At 32.3% G+C, this 13526-nt stretch overlaps 1 non-coding gene across 1 annotated transcript; it reads left to right on the forward strand.

The window, feature by feature from the left end:
• Positions 1 to 13075: 13075 nt before the first annotated feature.
• Positions 13076 to 13236, forward strand: LOC113687492 (U1 spliceosomal RNA). Its single transcript, XR_003447768.1, has one exon. It is a non-coding gene; the product is annotated as a U1 spliceosomal RNA (small nuclear RNA).
• The last annotated feature ends 290 nt before the right edge of the window (positions 13237 to 13526 follow it).

The following is a 13526-nucleotide window of genomic DNA, read 5'->3' on the forward strand; positions in this document are numbered from 1 at the left end:
GTATATTCATTACGTTTATAGTATAGATTTAATTTCTTGCACTTGTGATAGTCTAAATAATAAAGGAGCTTGAAAACCATTGGTAATTGATAATCTTCTCTATGGATTCGACCCTTAATAGCCTATATTCGCTCTCGACTCGTATACTTGCAAAAAATCGCATGTGAGGTATTTAGGATTTATAAATGTAAAACTTGAATGTGGATAAATTAATTGTATATCTATACCTCGCGCTTGTCAGGAAAGGTTGACCCAAGATCATTTTAAAAATTTTAGGTTGACCTTATATGTTTATTGGGCTAGGTAGAGATTGGGCTTAAATATAAGTCCAATTTAAACGTGAGCCCTAATGAATGCTCAATTCGAATAATTATATATAATAAAGTATATAATTAATAATCATATTATAGTTTGTAATTTATATATATCATAGTAATAAGATATAATGTGATATTTATATTTGTGTGTAGACAAAATTATGTGATAATTGTGTACTTCAACCAAGGTTGAAGTAGGTCTGAAACCCTAATGCTTTTGTGAGCTGAGTATGCACCTTACGAAATAAGTTTGAAGCCCAAAATTTACTACTTTAGCCATTTTTTTGATTGAATTTAGTTTCGACTTGTCGAAACTTAACTCAAAAAATCCAACTGACAAGTGTACCGACATATCTGATAAGTGCATATTTAACATTTTTTAAGTCTGTTTTATTAGTTAGTTTTAGTGTGTTTTAATTAGTTTTATAGCTAATTAACTAAGTTTCTAGTGAAAATATGCATTTTGTGATTTAAGTGGTAAAAATTGCATTTCTATGGATTTTAATGGTGAAAATTTCATATTTTTGTAGGTTTAATGATTCAATCATCAAATGGCATGATTTGAGAAGATAATTGGATGATTAATGATGGTTTGAAGTGATAAAAAGAGAATATGAAGTGCAAAAGAGGAAATGCAATCAAGAACAAAAGAAGAAAAGTTTTCCAGCATGATACCTTGGGGTATTTCAGCTATATCTTGAACTACAAGTATTGGATTGAGAGCTCCAAATTGGATGATTCTTGATTCATTGGAAAGCCAACTCAATGAGCTACAATTTTCATGTTTTACACAAGAGCTATTTTAATCTCTATTATCAAGAAAATATCAGTTAAAGTTAGACCAAAAACAGAACAAGTAAATCCGAGTTCAGATCTGTACTAAACCTGACTTCGAATAAACTTCTGTAATCAGAGGCTACATCCAAGAGGAGGATTCGAGCTCAGATCCCTATGTTACCGGTCTCGGATCCTAATGTGGAGTGAAGATAAAAATGAAGAAAAATGAGATCCGAGGGGTATTTTGAGCGATCCGACCTCGGATCTTACCCTCGGATCCCCAATTACGGCTCTGCAACTGGCTCTGCAACTTGTGCTCTATTTACACAAACTTTATGACCAATTTATTTGCAAGAAATCCAGTTGGAACTGAGCAAGCAAGTATAGATAATTCAAGAAGCATCATTTGGTGATTTCAAGGATCAATTTACATCAACTTTAACAACTCACCTTGAGCTTGAATTCCTCTATAAATAGAGGCCTTGGAGAACATTTTTACGACTTGGAAGGCTAGAGAAACTCCAAAAAAATGTAGTTTTCACTAGAATTTCCTTAATTCATTAGTTAGGGTAGTATAGAGTAGTTAGTATTATTTATCCATCTTGTATTTGTAGTTAGATTTGGATGAAGATTGAGGAACAAAGATGGAGAGTTTGAAGCTCATGTGACAAAGGTGACTTCTGCCATTTCACTTTCTCTTTTGTATTTGATTTCATGTTTAGATATAATACAAGTTTAGATTTATTTTTTTTCATGTTTAGTTAAAGTTTATGCCTAGAGTTATGGATGAATTCTATGTCTTGTTAGTAATATTTACTTGGTTATTTGATGATATTATTTTGAGCAAGTTATTTATCACTTTTGCTTATGTAATCATGATTAACTGGCCATTAATTGTGATAATCTTAAGGTGTTAAATTTGCAATGAAAATTGAAATTTAGCACTAGTTCAAGGAAGTGATAAACCTAGTGAGTACACTCACGAAAGTAGAGGTGCACCTTTGTGGTTTAGTGACTTGTTTCATGTAATTTCGTAGAAGAAATGAGCTTGTAGTTAGTTTTATAACCATGAAAGTAGGTATGAATTAACTATAGGTATAGTTGGTATACCGGCGAAAGCAAGTATCACGGATATTAGAAAATTACGCCATAATTAGTCAAGATAATAGCATTCACTTAATTGGTAATTTCATTTGCAAGAGTAGTGAGAAATTCCATATTTCTAGGAATTTTCTATTATTATTTTTATTACTTTATGTCATATTTATAATGTAGATTTAATATCTATTACTTGTGATAGTCTAAATAATAAAGGAGTTCGAAAAATAGCGGTAATTGACAATCTTCCCTGTGGGATCGACACCTAATACCCCTATACTCAATAAACGACTCATATACTTGCGAAAAATCGCATGTGGGTATTTAGGATTTATAAATGTAAAACTTGATTGTGGATGAGTTAATTGTGTATGTATACCCAACGCACGTCAAGTTTTTGGAGCCATTGCCACGGAGAATTTGCTTAATATCGGTACTAAGAACAACTTTATTAGTTTAGACATTTTAATAATTTTTCTTGTGTATTAATTGAGTCTAGTTTGTTGAGTTAGTCTTGAATTTTATTTTATTTTATTTTTGTGTTTAATGTGTGTATGTATTTTTTTCACCTATTCTTCTTACTAATCTTGCTCTTAAGTTGCTTAAAAGCAATTTTAGGTAATGAGGAGGGTAGGTCAATTTGGAGAACAATGCATGGAAAGTGGAAGTTCGGCAAAGAATGGCTACTATTGCAAAGCTCCATGGATAGAGGTAACCAAGAAATTGCCGAAGGTATGACATTTGATGATGGCTTGAGGTGCTTAAAGGCTAAATGCAATTTTATAGCATTAAAAGTTCAATGGGATACCATTACAAATATGCTTGAACAAAAGAAGAATTTCAATACTTTCAATTCTTATCATGAGATTTGTGACTTGTATGAAGGTGATCATGCTAATTATATATGTAGGCAAACACAAAATGTGAATTATTATGATGAATTGAGGCATTACAATCCCTATTTTGATCAAAATGGACCTAATTGGAGTAATTCTTATACTTATGGTTGGGACAATCAATGTGCATATAGTGATTCTTCATGTTTTTATAATTACCAATCTGAATGTGTCCAATATGAATCTAAGCCATCTTGGAAATTAGCAATAGAAAGGTTAGGTAATGCATCTTTACCTTGGGAATTAGAAAGTGAACCATTACCTAATGATTCTCATGCATCTTGGGAGCTAGCCATATAAAAATTTTCTAATCAATTGGATTTAGTTATAGAAAAACTAGCTAATGCAACCTCCAATCGTTTTGCTAAGATTGAAGAAAGGTTGGACGAATTAACTTCTCACTTTGGTAGAATACAAGACCAATTGCATGAGTTGTATGAAGTTATTTTTTCTAATGATATGCACTAGGACTATCGTATGAATGGTGAGCATGTTGCAAGCGAAAGTGGATTACATTTCGATGAAAATGATGAATCCAATTTGAGTTTCAATGAGCAAATATCCATTTCACAAGATAATATCTTTGGAACTAACGTTGAACCTCAAGAGATGAGTATTAGTGCCTCATTTTTCACCCCTCTTGAGGAATGTGTTGGAAGTATAGGTATTAAAAGTATTATTGCCCAAGAAAGTCACGCGGACATTCCTTTGGTAAGAACTCAAGTGACACATATTCAACGTAATCTCTATGAATCACTTGAGATAGGTAAGCTACTTCTATCTCTCACATCATTAGAATACGTGGCTTTTGCTATCGAGCCACCGTTTGTTGATCCACCATGTCCAAAAATGATGGATTATTCTTTAAGGAAACCTCCTTAAAAAGTGAGGTGAAACAGTCAAGCTAATGACTATAAAGAAGCGCTTGTTAGGAGGCAACCCAATGATTTCTAGTTTTTTAGTAGATTTTAGTTATTTGATTAGTATTTTTGTGTGTTTTGTAGGTAGCAATGACAAGAAATCATGCGAATTATTTCAAGTGCAAAAGAGCTTATAAGGAGTGGAGACCGATATGAAAAAACGAAGCTTAACCTTTATTTTTGAGTTTACAATGCTTAATTTCTTGATATGAGGTTAAGTTAGTCATTTGAATGAAGTTGAAGTGCATTTAAGTGATTAAGTATGTTCATGATCTATTTGCACTCTTTGAACCATTTGAGCACCATCATGTGCATTGAAAGTGTCGAGAGGACTATTTGATCCAAGAACTTCAGTCCTCAATTTGCATTCTACATGTTTTTGATTTATTTTGAGGTGTTGAGATTCATGTTTAAGTCACTTTCCATGTGCGTGAAGTATTGAATTGTTAAAAATTTCATTATAGAGCACGAATTGGAGAGTGTGTTTAGAATTGGGGGGCAAATTGAAAATTGCAGAAAATTTTGAAATAAGTGCAGATTGAATGGATCTGAACTCGGATCTACTTCTGCAATCAGAGAATGAATTCGAGTTTTTTGATCCGAGTTCAATCATCATGATCCGACCTCGGATCCTTTCAGAAATAATTCAAAAACGAAGGCTCGGTTCACTTTTCCTCATTCTTCCCTTTCTTCCTCCTTCAACTCCACACACATACTCATACCCAAAACACACACTACTCACTAAATTACTCTTTTCACTATCTAATCTTCAAACAAACTTCACCACATTACTCCCTACACCATCTAGAGTGGTTTTCATGGTTTAATTCTTTCAAAAAACATCTCCAAATTTGAATTTAAGATTCAAGTAGGCTAGGATTTCATCTTCTCATATTTTGCAATTGTGGCCAAATTGGAGTGAGTTTCTTGGGGTTTTCACACCATTTTCATCTCTAATCATCCCCACACCATTTTGAGGTAACAAATCTTCACCTAAATTTATCATTTGAATTTTGCCATGGTTGACTATTTTCTATTCTTAGGCATTTTTGAATTTCATTAATACGTGAAGTTTGGTGTATTTATTTGAGCTTATTGATGCAATTGGTGATTGTTAGTGATAAATAAATCTTGAGGGTGTGTTTATTGTATTCATTTGGTGAATTTTAGCTAATTTTATGCATAATTTAGCTTGGTAATAAAGTTGCATATTATGTGGCCATTGTAGCATTTTAATTAGCTTTGTGAGAGTTTATGATATTAAAGTGAGTACTCTAGATTGCTTGATGACTGAAGATGTGCTTGGTCGAATGATTTCTTGAATTCTTACGTAATTCCAAAAGAAGAGGTGAATTGAAGATGGCCTTAATTGATAAAATTCATAAATACACTTATAATCTTTGTGGTTCAATAGTTTTTAGTATTTCATGAGTCCTCAAGAAGGTCATTTATAATTTGGCTTGGTGTGTTTACCTCCATTTTGAGATTACTTTTGTACTCGAGGGGACTTGATCATTGATGACAAAATTTATAAATGGACCTTACTTTGTTCATGATGATAGGGTTATTTTGTGAAATTAGCTTCCCTTTGCTTTGGATACTAAAGCATATACTTGATTAGCGAAGATTAGCTCATTTCATGTTTTTATCCCTTGAACATTGTATGGTTTCACATGCTTGATCACTTTCCCCTTTTCCCTTGATTCGCATGCTTACTTCTTGATCATTGCAAGTTTTTACTCAATTGTTTTATTTTGATTTTGCCACTTGAAAAGGTGCATTAATTGAATTCTCCTTTCTTTGCAAATAAGGTTGAAAATTCATCACTTGGCCATGGATTTGGATAGCGCAAGTTCAATAGGGGAGTACTACTTTCTCTTACTTTCGTTATTTTTTCTTTCTTACATTGAGGACAATGTGAAGTTCAAGTGTGGGGGAGGGAAATATTTGAATTTGCATTCTAGTGTCATGTGATGATATTTTGTAGATTTAAAAGCATTAGAAATGTTGGAATTGTGTTTGGAAATATTGTCATGTGGATAATTTTTTTGAAATTGGGTTTGTTGGTAGGGAGTTTCGTCCATTTATAAGGGAAACTTTGTCAAGATTTTTCTAAAATCTTTTCCAATATTTCACAATGGCCCAAAAATTTTTGCAATTTTTGTCTTTGTTTAAAAAAAAAAGGGCCAATTTGTTCCAACTTTAAGTGCTTTAATTCATCCATTTGTTGAAAGTTTATATGCATTTTGGAAGATTTAGTTCTCATTTGTCTTGGTAATGGTTATTATGCAATTAGGATTTTTGCATTTTAGAAAGTATATCCTGTAAAGTAGGGAGAATTATGCCTATAATTTTGCATGTTTAATAAGATTTCATCTCTTTACTTAATTTTACAAGTAAGTGATTGATAGAGTCAATAAAAACTACACTTTTTCTTTGATTATTCTTATATATTTTCTATGAGGGAATGTCTATTTATTGTCTTATACTTTAAAAGAAAAAAAGAAAAAAAGAGAAAAAAAGAGAAAAAAAAGAAAAAGAAAAAAGAAGAAGAATAAAAGTTTTTGTTCTATTCCAATGATTCTTGTATCGAGTAATCGGGGGTTGACATCTACAAATATTGACACTCGCATAAAAAGATACTTGAATTAAGAGTATGCATAGCAATTTAAATAAGTGAAATGTTGAGTAACCGGAGTTCTTTACCTAAAAGTGTCGATTTTTACGTCGAAAGACGTTTTCACTATTTAAATAAGATATCCGACTGTATTTCCCTCTTAGTTAAAATTTTTGAGGAAAGGATGATTATAGGAGGAGGAAAACTATAAATTGGCTATGTGATTTGCTTGCTTGTGAAAATAGATTAGGGTGAGAGAATAAGTTTAACTTGTTAAAATTAGAATATAATTATCTTTCCTTTACTTGATATTATGAGTATTCAGTGTAAATTGAACAATTATATAATGATTGTTTGCCAAGTTATGAGGAATTGAATTCGAAAAAGTGCATATAGTGTTTCACCTCTTGAATCATTGTTGTTGATTATGCGTTAATTGCTTGAGGACAAGCACTGGTTCAAGTGTGGGGGAGTTTGATAAGTGCATATTTTACGTTTTTTAAAATATATTTTATTAGTTAGTTGTGGTGTGTTTTAATTAGTTTTATAACTAATTAACTAAATTTCTAGTGAAAATATGCATTTTGTGATTTAAGTGGTAAAAATTGCATTTCTATGGATTTTAATGGTGAAAATTTCATGTTTTTGTAGGTTTAATGATTCAATCATCAAATGGCATGATTTGAGAAGATAATTGGATGATTGATGATGGTTTGAAGTGATAAAAAGAGAATATGAAGTGCAAAAGAGAACGTGCAATCAAGAATAAAAGAAGAAAAGTTTTCCAGCTTGACACCTTGTGGTATTTCAGCTATATCTTGAGCTACAAGCATTCGATTGAGAGCTCCAAATTGGATGATTCTTGATTCATTGGAAAGCCAACTCAATGAGCTACAACTTTCATGTTTTACACAAGAGTTATTTCAGCCTCTATCATCAAGAAAATATCAGTTAAACTTAGACAAAAAACAAAACAAGTAAATCCGAGTTCGGATTTAGACTAAACCTGACATCGAATAAAACTTCTGTAATCAGAGGCTACATCCAAGAGGAGGATTCGAGCTCAGATCCCTATGTTCCAGGTCTCGGATCCTAATGTGTTGTGAAGATAAAAATGAAAAAAATGAGATCCGAGGGGTATTTTGGGCGATCCGACCTCGGATCTTGCCCTTGGATCCCTAATTGCGGCTCTGCAACTTGTGCTCTGTTCACACAAACTTTTTGACCAATTTATTTGTAAGAAATATGGTTGGAACTGAGCAAGCAAGTATAGAGAATTCAAGAAGCATTTTTTGGTGATCCTAAGGAGCAATTTACATCAACTTTAACAACTCACCTTGAACTTGAATTTCTCTATAAATAGAGGCCTTGGAGAACATTTTCACAACTTGGGTTAGAGAAACTCCAAAAAAATATAGCTTTTACTAGAATTTTCTTAGTTCATTAGTTAGGATAATATAGAGTAGTTAGTATTGTTTATCCATCTTGTATTTGTAGTTAGATTTGGATGAAGATTGAGGAGCAAAGATGGAGAGTTTGAAGCTCATGTGACAAGGGTGACTTCTCTCCTTTCACTTTCTCTTTTGTATTTGATTTCATGTTTAGTTATAATACAAGTTTGGATTTTTTTTTTCATGTTTAGTTAAAGTTTATGCCTAAAGTTATGGATGGACTTTTTATATCTTGTTAGTGATGTTTATTTGGTTATTTGATGATATTATTTTAAACAAGTTATTTATCACTTTTGCTTATGTAATCATGATTAACTGGCCATTAATTGTGATAATCTTAAGATGTTAAGTTTGCAATGAAAATTGAAATTTAGTACTAGTTCAAGGAAGTGATAAACTTAGGGAGTACACTCACGAAAGTAGAGGTGCACTTTTGTGGATTAGTGACTTGTTTCATTTAATTTCATAAAAAGAAATAAGTTTGTAGTTAGTTTCATAACCACAAAAGAAGGTATGAATTAATTATAGGTATAGTTGGTACATCAGCGAAAGCGGGTATCACGTATATTAGGAAATCACGAGAGTAGGTATACTTTAACTACAAGTATAGTTGATTCACTACAAAAGTAGGTTTCACATACATTAGGAAATTACGTCATAACTAACCAAGATAATACCATTCACTTAACCAATAATTTCATTAGTGAGAGTAGTGTGGAATTCCATACCTCTAGGAGCTTTCTAGTGTTAATTTTATTATTTTTAGTTCATGCTTATAGTCTAAATAATAAAATAGTTTGAAAATCACCGATAATTGAAAATATTTCCTGTGGAATCGACCCTTAATACTCTATACTCGCTCACGATTCGTATACTTGGGAAAAATCTTGTGTGGGGTATTTAGGATTTATAAATGTAAAACTTGATTGTGGATGATCTAATTATATATGTATACCCTGCGCTCGTTAATATCTCATAAGTCATATCAGATCTGACATGCAGGTTCAAGAAGGTTCCAAGTTGGCATGGCCACGATTGCATTTTGAACCGAGAACCAGATCGAACTGACTTATATTGGAACTGAACCAGAATCGGAACCAGAACTATAGAGGAACCTAAGGTAAAGGTTTTGCTTTTGATTCTCTACAAATAGAACCAGAATCGAACCCTCCGGTTCCAATCCTGGTTGGAACAGTAAAAAAAAAAAAAAAAAGACAAGAGACAAAGTCCGACTTGGACTATTGGATGGACATTTGGACTTTGAGACTTGAAGTAGTCGTTGCAAACTTGCTGCTACTTGATGTCGGCTTTATCTATTTACGATTAAGCCGTTGCTTTAGCAACGACTATTTTAATATAGCCATTGCAAACTATTTTTTCAAGTTTTTTTTTGTCTATAAATAGTTCTCCAAATTTCATTTTCTCCAACACCAAAATTTTATCTCCTCTTCCATCTCTAATACTTTCAATCATTTGATCTGCATTCTAATTTCTTCACTTTTGTTCTTATTTGCTCACTGTTAATTTGTCTATATTACACTATTTATTTAATTCATCTAATATCTATAATTATGGGTATTGTATTATTACTTAGAAGGTTTTTCTTTTTTACTTATTTGCTATCAAATGGCAAGTTTTTGTGGTGGTAGCTCATCTTCAAAATCAACAAGGGCAAAAATATTTTTCGCAATATTAACCCAAATGAAGTCTTCAACATTGATGATGTTGATATTCCAACTGAAGGAAGTCAACACACGGAGACCATTTTTGAAGAGCAAACAATTGAAATTGGTAGAGGAAGTGGTAGAGCTCCTAAGTCCAAGATCTTCACCAAGCACTTCGTCAAAGTTATGAGACTAAAGCAAAATGCAATTATTATAAAAAAATGTTACCAATACAAAACGGGAGATGGCTATGGAAAGTATCACAAGTGCCATCCTCAAGAATATGGCATTGACAAAAAACAATCACAAATTACTGAGTTTGCTACTTCTAACCTTTCTTTATTTGGATATAGTGAGGAAAGAAATATGAATGAGATAGCAAAAATGGTAGCTACTGAACATTTATCCTTTAGTTTTTGGGAAAATTTGGGTTTTAAGATATATTGTCAAAATGCTTTAAATCCTCAATTTAAATTTGTTCTTAGAACCAATATTAGACAAACACTTAAAAATATTAGCAATGAAGGAAAAAAGGAATTAGTTTAATTATTTACAAATTTAGGTATTCTGTGTCCATATGTTCTGATATTTGGAGTGATCATTGGCAAACACATTCGTATATGGCCATAACTTGTCATTGGATTGATAATGAGTGGAATATGCAAAAAAAAAATGATAGCTTTTTGTATTTTTGATGACTCTCACACTGCTCTACATATTTTTAAAAATGATTAGTATTATTTTGGAAGAACATGGTCTATGAAAAATAATTTTTCAATTGGTTTTGATAATGCATCTGCAAAATACCGCTTCTATTAGAGAGTTACAAGATCTTTGTCAACTTGGATTAGGTGGTAAATTTTTTTCATATTAGATGTGCATGTCATATTTTAAATTTAGCTGTACAAGATGGTTTAAAAGCACTTGAAAATCATATTAAACCTATTAGAAAAGCAATTTCTTATTTGTAGGTACACCTTGGACTAATAAAAGAATGGAGCACTTTTTGTAGGGCTAATGGAAAAAAATCGCAAAAGATTTTCAAGAGATGCTCCTACTCGTTGAAATTCAACATTTGAATTAATCAACCAATCTTACAAATATAGTGAATTATTATGTGCATTTTTTGCAACTAACATGGCTGATATAATGTTGCTTGAAAATAATTGGATTGTTTTTAATAAAATTTTAGAAGTTTTAATAATTTTTAATGATGCTACTTATACTTTGTCTGTGTATATTACTAAGACAACCTATTATGGACATGTTTAGAAAATGGACTAATTATTATGGACATATTCCACACATATATTTCGATGCTTAGGTTTTTTATCCTCATGTTAGATTAGTTGATTTGTGCAAGTACTTGTCATCATATTATGAACAAATATATGGTAGTGATAATTATGCTTATGATGTTAATAAAATGGTATTTGAAGTTAAAGAACTTACTTGTTCTTTATATAATGAAATTTTTATTGCTTATGGTGATTGATTCCAGCTAGTACTTCGGATGAACCAGTAATAGTCCTAAAGTGACTGTTAAACTTGGTGATAAATTACTTTTTCAAAGGTCAAAGCGACAAAGGGGTTCACTTAATACTAGTATGAAAATAGAGGCATATCTAACTATCAAGTTTGTGCTTGATGATAGCGGTTTAACTAAGCATTTTAAAGTTCTCAATTGGTGGAAGCAAAAATTGGTGAATTATCCTATCCTCTCCCTTATTGCTAAGCAAATTCTAGCAATTCCAGCATCAACAGTCACTTGTAGAAGCATTTTGGATGAGACACTATCAAGATTAAGTCTCGAATCACTAGAAATTCAAAATTTGATGATGTAATGTAGCATTTTGATAATGTAACTTATTTTTCAAAATTTGATGATGTAATGTAGCTTTTCATAATATTTGTATCATTTATTCCTTGCTTTATAAAATAATAATAAAATCAAAATTTGATCTTTCTACTATATTTAATTTTTTCACATTCTATTTAAAATTTTAAATATATTATTTTGCATTAAAATTTGTAAGAACAAATAACTAAATATAATTGTGCTTGTATAGAACCAAAACTAGAATCCTAAAGAACCAGAACCAGAACCAGTAAAGAATCAAAACCGGAACTAGAACCAGAATCGCTGATTCCGGAACCATAATCGGGAACCATCTTATACGGTGCAATTTCGGTTCTACCTTTTTAAAGAACAGAACTGTCGATTCCAAAATGTGTTTGGCCAGTCCATGGTCTTCTCGAGCGGGAGAACAGCAGTGATAATTTTGCCCGCAAGGGCTTGTGTGCACACGGCCTCTACACGAGCATCACGATTTTCAACAGCATCAAGAATGTGTTTTCACGGGAATAATTTATTATTTTGTCATTGAAGGTATACAGGTAGACATAAATCATATCTTTACAGGTAAATGGAGCTAACCAGTGTAAACTAAAAGAAAATGCTGTGATCTTTAAGTAAATTCCTAAAAAAATTTGTGTAAACTAAAAGACACAGGCTTAGATTTTTGAAGAATATGGATTTTCAAAACTCTCACTATCTGAGAGCATCTTTCAAAATCTACTAATATTTGGGAATTATCTCGCAGATTAGTGGCTTCAACTGTTTTCGGATATCCGTTTCGAAGCTTTGTACATGCACAAGCAAGTTTTATACACGCTCATTACACAAGCAATAATATACAACACTTACTGAATCGGTGTACATACTGAAACACTAAAATGATAGAAGTCATTGGTTTAGCCTTCATTCGGTTATTTGTGGTTAGTTGTTGTAATGTTGTATGGTTATAGTTGAATAAGGAAAGATCAACAACCATCCTCTGCAGCCCATGTAAGAATTTTTCAATTGAGAGGCAAATGATAGAAAAAGCACGAGATAATGATCTAAACAAAAGCCCCAAATTAGAAAAGAAGAAAATAAGTTGTCAAGAGTCTGAACTAAATTAACAATTCAAGAGAAGTTTTCCCCATCCCACATAATTAGTTAATATCATTTTTTTAAGTTTCTAGTGTACACTATTCGAGAAATAAAAAAAAAAAAGCTAAAATTCCACTAATACACAGGAGTTTGAAGGAAAGTATTTTTTTTTTTCAATCTCTAACATTTTTCTGTTATACGTCCTATTGGGATTCTACATTCTATTCTAAACGTATAACAAACGGACAGAACATTTAGGGGATTCCAATTTCCAACTTCTAACGGGCATTGACTAATGACCGGTTATTACTTGCTCGCCTCTTTTGTCCCACATCGAAAGCATCAGAGAAAAAGTGCCACCAGAAGTTGTATAAATACTCAGCTTCATGAAACCTGAAACATACTTACCTGGACGGGGTCGATGGGCGATCAAGAAGGCTCATGGCTTAGGTTGGTGACCTCCATTGCACTTGGGAGGGGTGCCTGCCTATGGTCTCCCCAAGTGGGAGAGCCAACGTCATAATTTGTGGTAGCGGGGGCCTGCGTTCGCGCGGCCCCTGCCTATCTCTAGTTCCAAATTCTTCTCTGGTTATTCTTTGTTGGTTTCATAGACATGAAGGTGCATTGTCAACTAGCTTCTTCTTTGCAGGTGAAATATGAAACTTGGGGACTATATGGGGCTTGGTGAAATATGAAATTTTGGGACTAAATAGGGCAGGATTTCTGTTGACGTTTAAAGGGATGTAAGAAAGCCGCTTTTTAGTTGGTTACTTTTGTGATTCTGCAGCAGAGCAATTTTTTAACGTTTGTGTTTGTTAAAGTGGTTAAAAAGCTAGCGAAAGAAGAAGGAA

This window comes from Coffea arabica, chromosome 1e, assembly GCF_036785885.1.
Source record: "Coffea arabica cultivar ET-39 chromosome 1e, Coffea Arabica ET-39 HiFi, whole genome shotgun sequence".
NCBI lineage: Eukaryota > Viridiplantae > Streptophyta > Magnoliopsida > Gentianales > Rubiaceae > Coffea > Coffea arabica.